The sequence below is a fragment of the Phalacrocorax carbo genome, chromosome 1 (genome assembly GCF_963921805.1).
Source record: "Phalacrocorax carbo chromosome 1, bPhaCar2.1, whole genome shotgun sequence".
NCBI lineage: Eukaryota > Metazoa > Chordata > Aves > Suliformes > Phalacrocoracidae > Phalacrocorax > Phalacrocorax carbo.
The window spans coordinates 42,537,550-42,553,866 of NC_087513.1; positions in this window are offsets into that span (position 1 = coordinate 42,537,550).

The window sequence follows — 16,317 nt, forward strand, 5'->3', positions numbered from 1 at the left end:
TTTTCCCTTGGGGAACACATTTGCAGACAGGGGTAGCAGCGAACTAAAGAAATATGGTGTGTGTAACCTTTGAGATGCTATAATAAAAGACAAAGGAAAATGACACGGTTTGAAAAAATGAAATGCTGAAATGTGATTATACACTTTTTGACATAATACACTGTTAATGTCTTTCATTTCTCAATATTTTTAACTCTCCGGGGAATAAATCGTGACTCTTGCCTTACATTATAGGGATTGCTCATAGATACAGAAGTTATAAATCAAAAGTGACATAAAAAAACCAAAACCAAAACCTAGGGAGGAGATGAAGAAGATGGGGACGCAGTGTGGAGTGATAACTAGGGAAAAAAGTAAATGATACAGGTGTATTGAAATTGATGACAAAATGGATGTGCAAGTACTTCAGAGGTAGCACAGAAGTTAAAACCTCAAGGATGGTGCACTTGGTGTTTTTTAGGGTCATTGCTGGGGGCTGGAACTCACTGTGGGGGTTTTTGTAAAATATTGTGCTTGCTATGAAATAATTCTGAGAGAAAAAAAACCTGCTTACTGAAGTATCACTGTAGAATAGACTTTTTAAAGAAGCTGTATGTGGAGACTGATAAATTATTAAATTTTTACATTAGAACAAATCTTTTTATAATGCATATAAATTAATTAAGTCATAAGAAAAAAGACATTAAATAGAAGAAGCTGTATCTCTTGTAGTGCCTGCGGTTGGTCCTAACGTATCCAGCTCTAACACAATAGTAAAATTATACACAGAGGGGTCCTTGTTTCTATTATTATTGGTCACTTCACATGATCAAATAAAATGCCATGAAATTTGATATTTATAGTCAAGGTCTCATAAGGACGTAAGTAATGTATCGCCTCAAGGCTGCCCAGCTTTCTCATAGTTATATTATACATGCAAGGAGAAAGCTCACGCCCTTAAACTCTTCTTGTTCTTTGACCTTTACAGGTTTCATGGTTTGGAGTTTGGTTTGATTTCATTTGGGTTTTTTACTGTAGCAGGGTGTACTAGCCACTGCCAGAACTCCCTGTTCTTGGTAAAAATGCCTGCAGTAGCACCCCCAGCAGGGACAGGGAATATATACAGCCCCAGAACTGGGCAGGGAATGGTTCTGAGCCATGTGAAAACATAGCATCCCAAACAGGGAGGAAGAGACAATAACCCATTCTCATGGACCGTAATCCCTTCCTCCTCTTTTCCCCCCAAAAAATCACAGGTGGAGCAAATCCAAACATTCCAGTTAGACAATCTGCAATTGTTTTGGGGTTTTTATTATTATTTTTATCACTTCACTGTGTCTTTATTAGCATTGATTTTAATTTTGCCATTAAAAATCATGATAAAGCCCAAATCTTCCATTTTATTATGAAACCCTGACAATTGTAGAGCTTTTTATCCCATGCTCTTTTTGAGCTGAAATGTTTGCTAAGACTAACCATTCCTTATGAGCAATTTAATTTTCAATGAATTGGCAATTGCCAATTTAATCTCTGACCTTGCCCTTCTAATAAAGATTCTCAGCAGCTCTGGTCGGAGTATGACCTAGCAGAGGAGAGCTAGGTCCTTTGCTGCCTGATTTCTCGGAAGACAGTGAACCTTCAATAAGCACAGGCACAGATACAGACTACCGATTCTTCTCAATTTGTTTTTCTAAAACTTTTTTTTTTTTCAGCAATATGGACAACACTTTTGCCTGAAGGCAGGTGCCTTGGCAGCATGTAGCGGAGCAGAATATGGGTAGAAAGAACTACAACTACCTAACTTCAGTCAGAAAAAAAAAAAAAAAAGGTTTTATATAACTTAGTGTCTCAAAATCATAGTTCAAAACACGGCACTTCAGGTGGCTGGCATTCAAGGACTGATCAGCTGCATAGCAAAGGCTGTCTGAAGAATGTCAAAACAGGGATATGAGCAAGCTCTGTTAAGTAAATTTGTAAGAAAAGGTGCATATTTAAAACTTCTTTGTGATGATCATTTTCTCTCCTTACTCCTCTACTGCTTCCTCTGTAGCTGTGGCTTGGGGCAGAGCTGAGAGGGGGAAAGAGGAAAGGGAAGGGTATTCAGCTGAAGATGTTTGAGTTTGGGTCAGCGGCTGCAGTACCTCGCATTATCCCTGCATGTTCCCAGATAGTTTTTCAAGACAGTCCGTCAGGGACTGACACCCGTTCTGTCCCAGAGGGCAACTGGAAGAGTTTGTACTGATGGGCTTCTGAGATGCTCAAATCCTGTTTACTGCAATAAGCAAAGCAAACCTTCAATCAGAAGATCGTGCTGGATAGTAATATTGCTGCAATCCTTGGGCAGGAAGTCCCCCATCTACTGACCTGAACTGCTGTCTAGGGAGGGTTGCTGCTTATTGGGGGCTCAGATCGGGGACATTGTGGAGAGATTGATGCGGCTTGTCCAACCCTCAGACTGTTAACCCCCACTGCTCTTCGAGGTGGGCACTAATGTGTCTCTCCAGGGGATACCTGGAGTGTATTGAGCATGACTACATGACTGGTTGAGGGCATGGGGGCCAAGATGGTTTTATCCTTGATCCTGTCAGTGAGGGGGAAGGACTTGACAAGGAGTGGATAGATCCTTTGGATCAACACCTGGTTGCACAGCTGGTGTCTATGACAAGGATTTGGTTTTTATGACCACAGGTCCTTTGTAAGGATCAAAGACTGTTGGGAAGAGATGTGATCCCACCTGACTAAGCAGGGCAAAAATATCTTTGCCAAGAGGCTGGATAACCTGGTAAAGAGAGATTTGAAACTGGGAGTGATGGGAGAGGAAAATGACAACCCACAGTCAAGTAAGGAAGTGCTGGACCAGGTTGGCAAGCAAAAAACACAGGGTGGACAAGAGAGACCTTGAAACCAGCAATGCAGGACTGAATGGGACCTCAAGCGTATACACTCAAATAAGGAAGTGCCAAGAGAACAACATTACGAGGGAAGCTTTCACACTTTTTCTGGGAAATCGGCACAACTGTGTGCCTCTCTGAAATGCCTGTATGCTAACGTATGCAGCACAGGGAGCAAAAGGAGGAATTTGAGCGCCGTGTGCTGTTGCTGCAACCCTATTGGGGTCGCAGAGATATAGTGGGATACCTCACATGGCTGGAGTGCTGCCATGAGGGATCCAGGTGCATTGGGTGCCCTTCAAGGAGAGGGAGGAAAGGGAGTTGCCCTTGATGTGAAATCAGCAGGAATGTGTGGGGCTGTCCCTAGAGATGGATGATAAGCTGGTGGGGAATTTACCACTTAGGATTTAAAGGCAGACCAATAAGGGTAACACTGTGGGTGTTTGCTGTAGACTACCTGATTAGGAAGAAGTAGATGAGGTATCTTCTTCACACAACTGGAAGAAACCTCATGTTCACAGGCCCTGGTCCTCACTTCAAACACCCTGATATCTGCTGGAGGGACAGCCCAGCAAGGCACAGGAGGTTTCTGGAGTGCATTGATGGTTACTTCCTGACACAGATGATCAAGGAGCAAATGATGGGAGGCACTATGCTGGATCTCATACTTGCAAGCAAGGAAGAGCTGGTCAGGGGTGTGAAGCAACCTTTGGGAGCAACCTTGGCTGCAGTGGCTGTAAAATGGTGGAGTTTAGGATGTTGAGGGGATAGAGCAAGGCACAATCAGGTTGACAACCCTGAATGCAGGGCAGCAGACTTTGGCCTGCTCGGGGACCTACTTAGAGGGATCCCACAGGAGATGGGCCTGCAGAGAAGAGGGTTCCAGGTGAGTTTGCTGTTTTTTCAAGGACCACCTTCTCCAAGCTCAAGACCAGCCCATCCTGATTTGCAGGAAGTCAAGCAAAGGTGGCAGGAGGCTTGCATGGATAAGGAAGGAGCTCCTGACAAAACTGACATAAAAAGGTAGGATAACAAGAGGTGAGAGTAGGGAGAGGTGACCTGTGAGGAATATAGAAACACTGTCTGAGCATGCAGGAATAACATTAGAAAAGCCAAAGCCCATGAGTATCGGAATCTGTTAATAGATATGAAGGGCCACCAGAAGGGCTTCTACAAGTATCCCAGCAGGAAGGGCCCAGTGCTGAACGGGACCAGGAAACTGAAACAAATGACACAGAAATGGCCAAGATACTCAATGCTGCCTTCACCTCATTTTTCGCAGATAAGATTTGCCTTCAGGAATTTCAGGTCCCTGAAAACAGGGGGAAAGTTTGGAGCAAGGAAGGCTTATCCTTGGTGGAGGAGGATCAGGCTAGGGAACATTTAAACCAGTTGGACACACAGAAGTCCGTGGGACCTGATAGGATGCAGCCATGAGCGAGCAGCTAATGTCATTGCAAGGCTGCTTTCAATTGTGTTTGAAGGGTCTTGGCAATCAGGGGAACTTTCTGAGGACTGGAAGAAGGCAAATGTCAGGATCAGCATTTTCATGAACAGCAAGAAGGAAGATGCAGGGAACTGTAGGCTGGTCAGCTTCACCTTGATCCCCAGGAAGGTGATGGAGCAAATCCTCCTGGGAACCATTTCCAAACACATGCAAGACAAGAAGGTGATTAGAAGCAGTCAGTGTGGATTTACAAAGGGAAGATTGTGCCTTACCCTCCCAGTAGCCTTCTGCAATGAAACGACTGGCTTGGAGGATGAAGGGACGGCAGTGGATGTTTAATTTTACTTACATTGAAAGCACATTTTCCACACTGTGTCCCATGACATCCTCATAGACAAACTGATGTCTAATTAAAGGAGCAGTGAGACGGACTGAAAATTGGCTGTATGACTGGGCCCAGAGGGTTGTGATCGGCAGCACAAAGTCCAGCTGGAGGCCAGTCACTGGTGGTGTACCCCAGGGGTCAACACTGGGGCCAATACTTCTAACATCTTCATTAACGACCTGGTTGGTAAGACAGCATGCACCCTCAGCAAGTTTACAAAACTACATGCAAAACTGGGAGGGACTGGCTCAAATACCAGCTAGTTGCAGTTCCATTTAGAGAGACCTCCAGAAGGTGGAGAAATGGGCTGACAGGATCCTCATTAAATTCAGCAAAGGGAGATGTAAAGTCCTGCCTCTGAGGAGGAACAACCCCAGGCACCAGGACAAGCTGGAAAGCAGCTTTGCAGAAAAGCACCTGGGAGTCCTGGTGAGCACCGTGTGGAACATGAGCCAGCAGTGTGCCCTTGCCCCAGAGAAGGCCAACAGCCTCCTGGGTTGCATCAGGTGGAGGGAGGAGATCCTTCCCCTCTGCTCTGCCCTGGGGAGACATACCAGGAGTGCTGCGTCCAGGCCTGGGCTCCCCAGTAAAAGAGAGATATGGACATACATACTGGGTCTGGAAAAGAGCAATGGAGATGGTTAGGGACTGGCACATCTCTGATACAAGGAGAGGCTGAGAGAGCCAGGACTGTTTAGTCTTGAGAAGAGAAGGCTCAGGGGGATCTTACCAGTGTTTATGAACACGTGCTGGGGTAAAGATGACAGAGCCAAACTCTTCTCAGTGGTGCCCAGCAAAAAGACAAGGGGCAGGAGTGCAAATTGAAATATGGGAAATTCAGTTTAACAAATGAAAAAAATCTTCACTCTGAGGTTGATGAAACACTGGCATAGGTTGCCCAGAGGGATTGTGGAGTCTCCATCCTTGGAGATATTCAAACCCCAGTTGGACATGGCGCTCAGCAACCAACTCTAGCTGTTCCTGCTCTGAGCAGGGTTTGGACTAGAAGACCTCCAGAGGTCCCATCCAGCCTCATCTATTAAGTGATTCCATGATATTTATACAAAAGTCTTGTCGACATTTGATGTTTGGGGATGTGAGACTGAAAAAGCGGTGAAAAATATCTCAGATAAATTTTTCATAATGAAAAATGCAGTGTAATACTATTAATTTAAAACCACCAGAACAGTAGCACAGCATGTCTAAAATACACAGCACTCACACATCTGTCTGATTAATTCCAGAATGTTCATGTAGAAGGCAGATCAAAATTGTTCTCCATGATTTGCATGACAGATTTGCATGGGGAAAGAATGCCTTCATACTTCGGGAACTGAAAGTTGGCTCTATTCTCTCCTGTTTATTAGGTCTCTTTCTATAAAGCCCTGCTGGGTCCTGGTTATAGATACAGCATTTTAGTCTTCTGCAGGAGAGCAAGATGCTTCTGCATCATTTAGTCTATGCATTTCAAATCGTATCTGTAGCTGAATTTAGGCAGCTTTCTCATGAAATATAACAGTATTTAAAAGCTGAGGGTTCTGATAGAAGTACCCTTTGGAGTTTTTGTTTGTCATTTTGTTTTGTTGCTTTATTTTGATGCTTTTAGTTTTCATCTTTCTCTGTCTCCCACTGCAATAAGCAGACCTGCCATTCTTAAGAACTCTGTGGTATTGCAGCATTAGCTGACAAAGGATGAAGGGCAGAAACTAGGCAGACAAATAAGGGGAAGTTGCAAAGGATTGGAGAAGAGCAAAGGAGGGGAAGTTTGGCAAGAGCTGTGGGATTTACTACGTGAACTAACAAAAGCCTTTAAAAATAAGGGGTGGAATTAATTCCACCTAACTTCAGATGTTCTCAGCTTCAATATCTCAACTTTCCTGGGTTGCCTTAATAGTGGAGAAAGATAAGTTCTTGTACAGTGTAATTCACCTGGGCTGTTTTAATTGTCTGCTTGAGGGTGGGATGACTTGTGCCCTAGAAATGCCTCTTTCTGCCTACTGACAATACAACGCCTAGAGGATGAGCTCAAATGTAGGTATGTGCATTTACTGAAGCAACCTAATTTCTCTAGCACTATTTTGAACATCTAAAGTGAAGAAAAGGAAGCAGAACAGCAGAAGTAGTCTGGGCAGCTTGTACCTGCCAAAGCTGGTGGTGCCCCAGTGTACCTGGAACACAAATCACCCAGTATATTTATTTTGCATGTTTAGCGCTGTCTTTCCTTTCTGTTTTCCGTGGTGGTGTCTTGGTCTGAAATGCAGAGACCATATGTAGGGTCTGGTTGTGTGGCTTGGGTTTGGGGCTGTAAGGGTGACATCTCCTCCCGAGGTTGCCTGGCTACCCTCAGTGGCCCTTTTTCCTCAAATGCTCTAGCACTGCTTGCTGGGACTTGATAGTGGCCGCAGAATTCCAGGCATGGGCAGATGTGCAAATCTTATCAGATGTGTTGGTCCGTTCCAACACATTGGTCTGAAGAGCAGGATTTACGAGGAGAGGTTGATGGAAGTGGGGTGATTTGGTCTGGAAAAGAGGAGGCTGAGGGAAGACCTTATTGCTCTCTACAACTACCTGAAAGGAGGTTGTAGTGAGGTGGGTGTTGGTCTCTTCTCCCAAGTTACTAGTGATAGAATGAGAGGAAATGTCCTCAAGCTGAGTCAGGGGAGGTTTAGATTGGGTATTAGTTAAAATTTCTTCACTGGAAGAGCGGTCAGGCATTGGAACAGGCTGCCCTGGGAGGTGGTGGAGTCACCATCCCTGGAGGTGTTCAAAAACATGTAGATGCGGCACTTCAGGGCATGATTTAGGAGGCATGGTGGTGTTGAGTTGATGGTTGGACTTGATGATCCTAGAGGTCTTTTCCAACCTTAATGGTTCTATGATTCTATGGTGGCTTCATCGAAACAAGACGCCATACAGGTGAAGAGGTAATCTTACCCAACAGTGAAGCTATGCAGAGAGAAAAGATAAAGCAGACTTGTTAATCCAAATGTGCATGTGTTACATAAACAATTTATTGAAAAAACCATCACTTTGGAGTAGCTTTTCTTCAGCTCCAGAGGAATAATTAATAGTGGATAAAATAACAAGGAACTCAGAAGTGGTGAAAAGTGGCTTTCTGCAAAATCCCTAAAGGGATTCTGAAAGAAACTTTCCCATTGTGTCAAAGGCCCAAGTACCTATTCTCTGATTACTTCTTAATAGCTCATCAGACAATCATGAATTCACTGCTAATGCACAGTGAAAAATAATATGATTTCAACATAAATAATTTATAAGCACGAGCCATCACTGGCAATACAGATGTAGTTAAAAATTATTCCCACCTTCAATTTAGGAAGGGACGGGCATAATGAAATTAATTCTGTAAAAGTGAAATATCCTCTGTAAACTCAGGATTACATAAATTAATTTTATGACAAGTCTTCAGTAAATTCCAGAGTTCATAAAGTTCTAGGGAAGTTTTGATATTTTCAATCTATTAATCTGTTTGTGAAGTAAATTGTACACCGAAATTGTTGTGATTTCTCTACCTAACCAGTGTTACATTTAGGCCAACATACTATTTTAAAATTATCTGTAGCTATCAAAGTGCGTTTCCTATATCAATATATTAGGTACTATAAAATACTAATATATACATTTACTACTATAAACTACTACCTTTTATCATCTACCTAGCAGTAAAACTTTTTTTACAGTGTTCCCTATTAGATATTCAAACATTAATTTCTGCATTAGAACATTGCAGTATTTAAAATACCTTACATGTTACAGAGCAGTTGATAACGTTAAAGTGGAATTATTTGTATTAGAATGATAGTGATACAATAATTAAATCATTTGTAAATGGGATATAAATTAGTAGGCAAGTACTGCTCCAAATATGTATGAATGTCTAGCATGCTCTAGTTTTTTCTAAATGGTAAAATGTGAGTTGATGCTTTGCAAATATATGCTCTTGACATTCAGTGAACTGGAGGAATCCTGCTTCATTAAATTGAGTCTCCTATTGCTTACTCCAGAAATATCCAAGTCTCCAGCTATTCCTCCCAAATCCCACGAGGCAGACGGCAGTAGCAAGCCACCTGGATGCTTTTCAGTCTTGTAGGATCTCATTAGCTGCTGAGTTTACCCCACTACATTCCTGATCCTAAATAACCAGCCTGACCCCAGCTCTCCTTGCTCCTTGTCCAGAGCCAAAGCAGGCAATACTGACATGCTGCCCCTCCGAACCTGGCCTCTGGCTGGGGTCTTCCTTTGCTCTTCAGTCTGGTGTGTCACTGGCTGCGGGCATTCATGGCCTGAAGCCAGCTCAAGTCTTGCTCCTGAGTGGTTTGCCTAGGTGCTCTACTGCAGCTCAGTGCAGTCTCCATACCTGGCTTCAAATGCAGCTTTATCCTTCAGTTCTTGTAATCAGTAACTATGACTGATAATTGTTGATTAAGGTCAGACTACCACATTAGTGTTACCCATATTTGTTTTTATATTCCTACCAATGAACTGAAAACATCTGGTAGGTGGTGGCTGGGAAGGCAGGTACAACGAAGTGCATCCGCAGGGACCTGAGGGTTCTGTAAGGAAAGATGTAAAGTTTTACAAATCATTAAAATAATACCTATTTTCTGTTTGAACTTTGGTACCTTAATAAAAGCCACCTTAGACATAACGAAGATGGGAGACCAGCTTCTCAGGCGATAAAAATGTGTGTGGCCTCCTGAATTTTAATTTGCAGGCTGCAGCTTATTAAATACTTGCATTGTCTATGTGTATAAATATGAACTTTACTCTCAGTAGCTTACTTATCACTGTGTATCTTTTTTTTTTTTTTGCCTACAGAGTGTTCTGGAAAAAAAAAGTCTTAAGCACAGGCAGTGCTAGGTGGTTGTGGGCCTAATCTTCTTTGTGCATTACTCAGCAAGAAGAGTAATGAAGCTGGCACGTAGACTGTAAAATGTTGTTCACTTGTTGCTTTGGGCTTGGAGGGATACTGTCAAGACTGGCTGGGTAGGTGTCTGTACACTCCAGGGATTCTGTGGAAAAAGGAGGTATAGAAAGTCCCGCATAGCCATTTGAAGAGGATTTAAAATCCTCCAGGATTAAGGCTCCTCCATGGGTTTCAGAGCTCAGGGTGGCACTCTCCCACTTAGGCAATGGGTTCAGCAAAGGATAGAGTTACACGTTTTTGCTCTGGTCCTTAGAAGCACTCCTGCATAGATCCTGAGCTGAACAGCTCAGCATCTTCAGTGAGACCTAGATTTGCTCCCGGCTTTGATTTTCCAGACTTTGATTTCTCATCCTGTTAGTGTGCATCCATCAGTGGCACATCTGCATGTAGCCTTTCTTTAATGGGATTATTGTCCTGGAACAGTGTAATTGAAGTTCTTTTCTTCCATAGTATGAGCATGTGCGTTTTATCTGCCTCCTCTGCTTTGGTTATGTTTGCTGGGAGTATACAACTAAGTGGGTCACTTGGAGCAGGAATGCACCACACCTTACTAAGTAACGGCATGTCATCAGCCACACTTACCATCCTTCCCAGTTCGCTCCCACTTTGGCTCTTTTGATGCATTTGCCTTCAAGGGTGGGAGACAGCACTTACTACTCTGCTCCAATGTCCCTGTCTACCAATAGAAATTATATATTACTCTGTATTATTTTTTATCTTGACAAACTGGTTTCTTCCTGTTTGAAATAAATTTCTGCTTACAGCCCTGCAAACTGGAGCTTGCCCCTGCTTCTCAGTAAGTCTGCAGATGACACCAAATTGGGTGGGAGTGTTGATCTGCTTCAGGATAGGAAGGCTCTGCAGAGGGACCTGGACAGGCTCGATCAATGGGCCAAGGCCAACTGTATGAGGTTTAACAAGGCCAAGTGCTAGGTCCTGCACTTGAGTCACAACAACCCCAGGCAACGCTACAGGCCTGGGGAATAGTGACTGAAAAGCTGCCTGGTTGGTTGGCAGCCAGCTGAACATGAGCCAGCAGTGTGCCCAGGTGGCCAAGAAGGCCAACAGCATCCTGGCTTATATCGGGAATAGTGTGGCCAGCAGGAGCAGGGCAGTGATCGTGACCCTGCACTCAGCACTGGTGAGGCCGCACCTTGAATACTGTGTTCAGTTTTGTGCCCCTCACTACAAGAAGGACATTGAGATGCTGGAGCGTGTCCAGAGAAGGGCAACAAAGATGGTGAAGGGTCTGGAGCACAAGTCTGATGAGGAGAGGTTGAGGGAGCTGGGGTTGTTCAGTCTGGAGAAGAGGAGGCTGAGGGGAGACCTTCTCGCTCTCTACAACTACCTGAAAGGAGGCTGTAGTGAGGTGGGTGTTGGTCTCTTCTCCCAAGTTACTAGCAATAGAACGAGAGGAAATGTCCTCAAGCTGAGTCAGGGGAGGTTTAGATTGGGTATTAGTTAAAATTTCTTCACTGGAAGAGCGGTCAGGCATTGGAACAGGCTGCCCTGGGAGGTGGTGGAGTCACCATCCTTGGAGGTGTCCAAAAAATATGTAGATGCGGCACTTCAGGGCATGATTTAGGAGTCATGGTGGTGTTGGGGTGACGGTTGGACTTGATGATCCTAGAGGTCTTTTCCAACCTTAATGGTTCTATGATTCTATTTCTATTATCTCCTCCTTTCCGTGGGAGCCTCGTGTGCTTCAGAAGTTCCTCAGGATGACAGGAGGCTACTAATGGCCACTGTGTAACTTTAAGGGAAAATTTTAGGTTTGCAGACTGTGTATCCCTTTCTTAACTTCATGATTTTGACATGCTTTTAGAACACTTTTCAGGGCTCTAGACCTTGCATTTAATCCTTACTTTGCATTGAGAATAATACCTGTCAAGCACAGGTGGCGTTTTGCAGGTGCCATAAATTAAATGTACAGTGGTGAAAAATAAACAAGGCAAACTCTAATTTAAGGTATCCCCAGTAAAGCTCCAAAGACATTTTGGTTAGGAAGAATGTAATGTTGGAAGGGTTTTCTAAAGGGAAAGGATGAGACAGCTGGGAAAATGAGACTACCTACTTGTTCTTGCTCTTCCTTTGCTCTGTTATTCCTTATCCTGCATTTAACCAACAGCAGACCACTCTCACAGCAGGTTTTTCTGTTCCTTGCAGAGTCAGTCTGAGTGGTAGGAGCTCACCTCTGCAGCACAGTCATTTCATTAAGACAGCATCCAGCCCAGAGCCCTCAGCAGAGGAAGACCATAAAGAGCATCAGCCTGAGCATCTAGCAAAGATTTCCTAGATTGCAGCTTAAACTGATTTTATGGCGAAGATGAAGGTAACTGATGAACATAGAGAGTAAGATTTTCCTCTGTTCATGGTGGATCTTACTAGAGGCCATGCAAGCATTGTAAAGGGCCTAACCAGGTAGGATTACTCAGCCTGAAGGAAGAAGAAAGCCATGTACAGGGAACATGTAGTCACCTCTCTTTGATGACCTGCATATTTAATGGATAATGTAGAGAATAAAGATGGTCTCAGGTCCCTAGGTTAATGAACTTCATGGAATTTCAAAGGAGAAGCACAGGTTGCAGGAAAACTGGGGAAACTTAGGCAGGATTTTAATGGCCAGGCACCTATTTGCAGTCGTAGTATCATCAAACATAATTCAATTTATTAAAGGATGGTCAGGCCTTATAAGCAGAAAACTCTTTTTTTTGCTCAGCACATGGTGTAAAAAGGATCAAAAAGAGACAGAAATATTGGGGATAAGAAATTCCTGACTCTGTTGACTTCATCAATGTGCTCATTAGCCCCTTTTCAATTATTAATTGCTCTGGCTGCTGCAGTTACTACTGATCCATATTAATCCTCCAAGGAATAGGAGATGACAACACCAAGTCACTATGACCTTGTCTTTCCATATGCTGTGGCTGGTCAGGAATTTTCCAATGAAACAGCTGTTCACTGGAAAATATGAATTCTCAAAAATCTTTGCTTTTATTGGAAATATATGTATTTCATTGATTGCTGTTGAGAAAGTCTTTTTGGATCTAACATGGCCTTACCATAGCTAAAATTCACAAGGAGGGTTTGCCTTGAGGTTATTAGATAAACAGGTCCTTTTTCTTCATGGTAATTCATAGCAAGTGGAAGAGAGGAGACCAAGGAACACCTAGCACTGACTGCAGTCTGGGCTGACCCAGCTTCAGGATCAATTTTGCCAACGTTGGCCTTCTACAATGAAAATAGAAAGATCCCATCTTCATGAGAATTTAAAAATGGGATAAGGAAGGCATTTCTTGTTTTTCTGCAATGGGAGCTGAGAAAGAGCAGCAGATAAAGATAACAACCCCAAACCTTAACAAAACAATAGGGAAGTGGTATCAGCTTTTCTTGTATTTTTCTCATGAGTACTTCACATGTTTTGTAAGAGTCACAGCTGGATGAGAAGGAGACTTCAGACACTTCAGACACTATCAGTTCAACCAAATATTGAGTTAAGCCTATTTTATTCTGAAAGCAGTAGATTCTTCTTTTCAAAATACTTTAAAATGCGTCTTTGCCACCTGGTTCAGTGTCTTCTTCCCAGAGTTCCACCAAGCCCTACGAAACCTTGAAGCAATACATAGTTCCCCTGTGTGCATTGAAATGCTTTGTAACGTTGCAGAATAGTTAAAGAATTTTTGCCTTTTCCATACTGCTGCCTACGTCAGTGCTCTTTCTGCATATTTAACAGGGCAATGGCTGTGTGCAACAAAGAATTATAAGTATGTGATTAATGGTTATATTGAAATGTACACATTATCCAGCTGGGAAAGTCTGCTGAAAGGTACTGTACCCTCTAAGCCAACAGATCCAGGAAGATACTAACTCAGGCTTTGTTATCATCAATGTTTTTACTCATCGTTGCATGTGAGATGAGCCGTGGTCCTTGGTAGGTTCCAGAGTTCCTGAATTACAACTAGTTAAAACATTGTGATAAGCTAAAGTCAGATCCTCTTTCTATTAGCTTAAAATTGGGATGCCTAGAAATTACCACTGACTACTGATCAGAGGCCCTAAAAAACTCATCATTATTCTGCTGATGAGCAAAAGTAAACAAGGTCCAATGTTGCTACGGTAGAAACACATTGTACATGTTCCTTGAGCCTCTAGGCTTTGCTGCAGCAGGTACTGCAGAGGGGAGCCACTCAAGGTGTTTATTTTTCCTGATGCAGGAGGGATCCTCAGGGTGGAAATGTTTTATCCGCATTCCCAACTCAGCAGACATCCTCAAGGGGGATGCTCACATCCCAAAACTCGCCCCCTGCTCCCCAGAGCAACATGGCTCTTTGGGAAGGGGTGTTCGTGGCTTGAAAAATGTCTCAGTCCAAAACCACAGAGAAGTCTGAGGGTCAGTTGGGAGTGAATCCCCTCCCAGGCACATCAGGGAGGCAGTGAAAGGATTGAGCTCAAGGCAAAAACATAACTTGCTTTTTACTTTTTGGGAGCAGAAGATGAGCTGCCATCATTTTGAATTTAGATACTATTCAAAGTGTGTTTTTAATTTAATTTAAGTAGGGTTTAGAAAGCTCCTAAATCCCTTAAATAACTCGGATTTGAATTAAATAGCTGATGACAGGAGCAACGGTGGTAGGAAGGAAACATGATACCTACTTCTGCTGAGAGGAGCATCCTTTCGTGGGAAGGATAAGGGAGTCAGAATCCCTCTAAGAATACTGTTGAACTCATGGCAGCTTAGGAGACCTAAAAAAAATTTAAGAATAAGGATTTGCAATAGAGCTATGTAAGAAAAAAATCTGGAGGAGCTGAAATAAGATGTGTGCTTAGTCCTTAAAGTCAGAATATCATCACACTGAGCAGGTCCTTCCTTTTAACTCTCTGTTAACTCATTTAACTCTCTGTTAACTCTGTTAACTCTGTCAACTCTGTTTAACTCTGCTGTTCACTCATGTTTCTTCAATCCTGTTTTATTCCCAGTCAATGGAATTGAATAAAGTTCTACTGCATAATTGGCCACAACTGTTTTCTAAATGTTAAGTACAGGGAAATTTCTTGGACTTCCAGGTTTTGTTTGTGTTCCTTTCTCAATAGCTGCATATCCACATGGGAAAGCACTTCCAGTGCTGGGATCCACATTGCAAATGGCCTGTACAAGTGATCCTTCCTTACAAGAGAAAGCTTTAGCAAGGTGAGTTGGTTTAGTAATAATTCTCTGGAGAAGCAACGAATAGCCCTAAGCAATAAAGATTTTTGCCTTTCATTTGTCACCCTCATAGTTTCAGTTTCTAATGAGAAAAAAGAAAGGGAGGGAAGGAGGGAAGGAAGGAGGGAAGGAAGGAGGGAAGGAAGGAGGGAAGGAAGGAAGGAAGGAAGGAAGGAAGGAAGGAAGGAAGGAAGGAAGGAAGGAAGGAAGGAAGGAAGGAAGGAAGGAAGGAAGGAAGGAAGGAAGGAAGGAAGGAAGGAAGGAAGGAAGGAAGGAAGGAAGGAAGGAAGGAAGGAAGGAAGGAAGGAAGGAAGGAAGGAAGGAAGGAAGGAAGGAAGGAAGGAAGGAAGGGAGGGAGGGAGGGAGGGAGGGAGGGAGGGAGGGAGGGAGGGAGGGAGGGAGGGAGGGAGGGAGGGAGGGAGGCAGAAGTGTGTTTTTCCCTGATTCATGTGAGTTTCAGATCATTCTGAACTTTTCACAGAGATGGTATGCAGGTAGAATAGATTTTTAGCAGTCAAGCAACTTGTCTGGGTGAGGTTTTTCCTCCTTAGTGCCATTTAGTGGCAGGTGAGAGGTGCTAAGGAGAGAAGAAATGGACTATGTGAAAATACACTGTGCCATTCCTTAGATACACTATTCATGTGAATCATTTTAAATCTCTATTTGCAGGATCTCAAACATTAGGGAAGTAATCCAGACAATCTTTGCTGCTTCTGTGAAGAAAATCGTAATTATGAGCTCACACTTTTTGTCTGCCTGCCTACCAGTCTGTCTCTTGCCTGTGCCATTCCTCCCACTCTACATCGTTAGCTGCTGGTGGATTTTAGCTAAGTCGAAGGGAAGTGGAGAAGAGAGAAGTAACACAGTTCCTGCCAGCTCTGTAAACCAGACACATGGGCACATAGGCAAGACCACAGAAAGAACCACCTCTCTTATCAGGTAACAAAATGCTCCAGGTAGAAGGGAGAGCATATTAGTTGCCCAGTTTTGAGACAGCCTTCAGTGAGCACTCGCAGCTACAATGAGTCTAAAAGAAACCAAGGTCAACAGCACTTGTTTATATATCCTCCTTCAATTGCCTTATCACACAGTGCTGGTACTGTAGTCTGTACTATTGATGACAGTGACACGTATCAGTATTTTATTCTGAATTCCTGCTTTGTCTCATACTCTTTTCTTTTTCTCTGGCAGAGAGAAGTAGGCAGGTGAACTGCTTCCTCTCAGCCAAGGACTCCAAAGCAGAAGCAAGCCTGGTTCTGCAGTTCTTATGCAGACAGGGTTCGGACTTGGTGGAAGCACCAGCAGAATGAGGGCAACCACATAAGAGCCCATCTCCTTTCATCATGTGCAGGCATCATATGCCTCTTCTTATGCTAGTATACTATCACACATTGCATGCTTTTGCTATAAATTATTTATTATTTTAAGCAAGAAAAGTGTATCTTGCCATTTTGCTTCATTTCATTC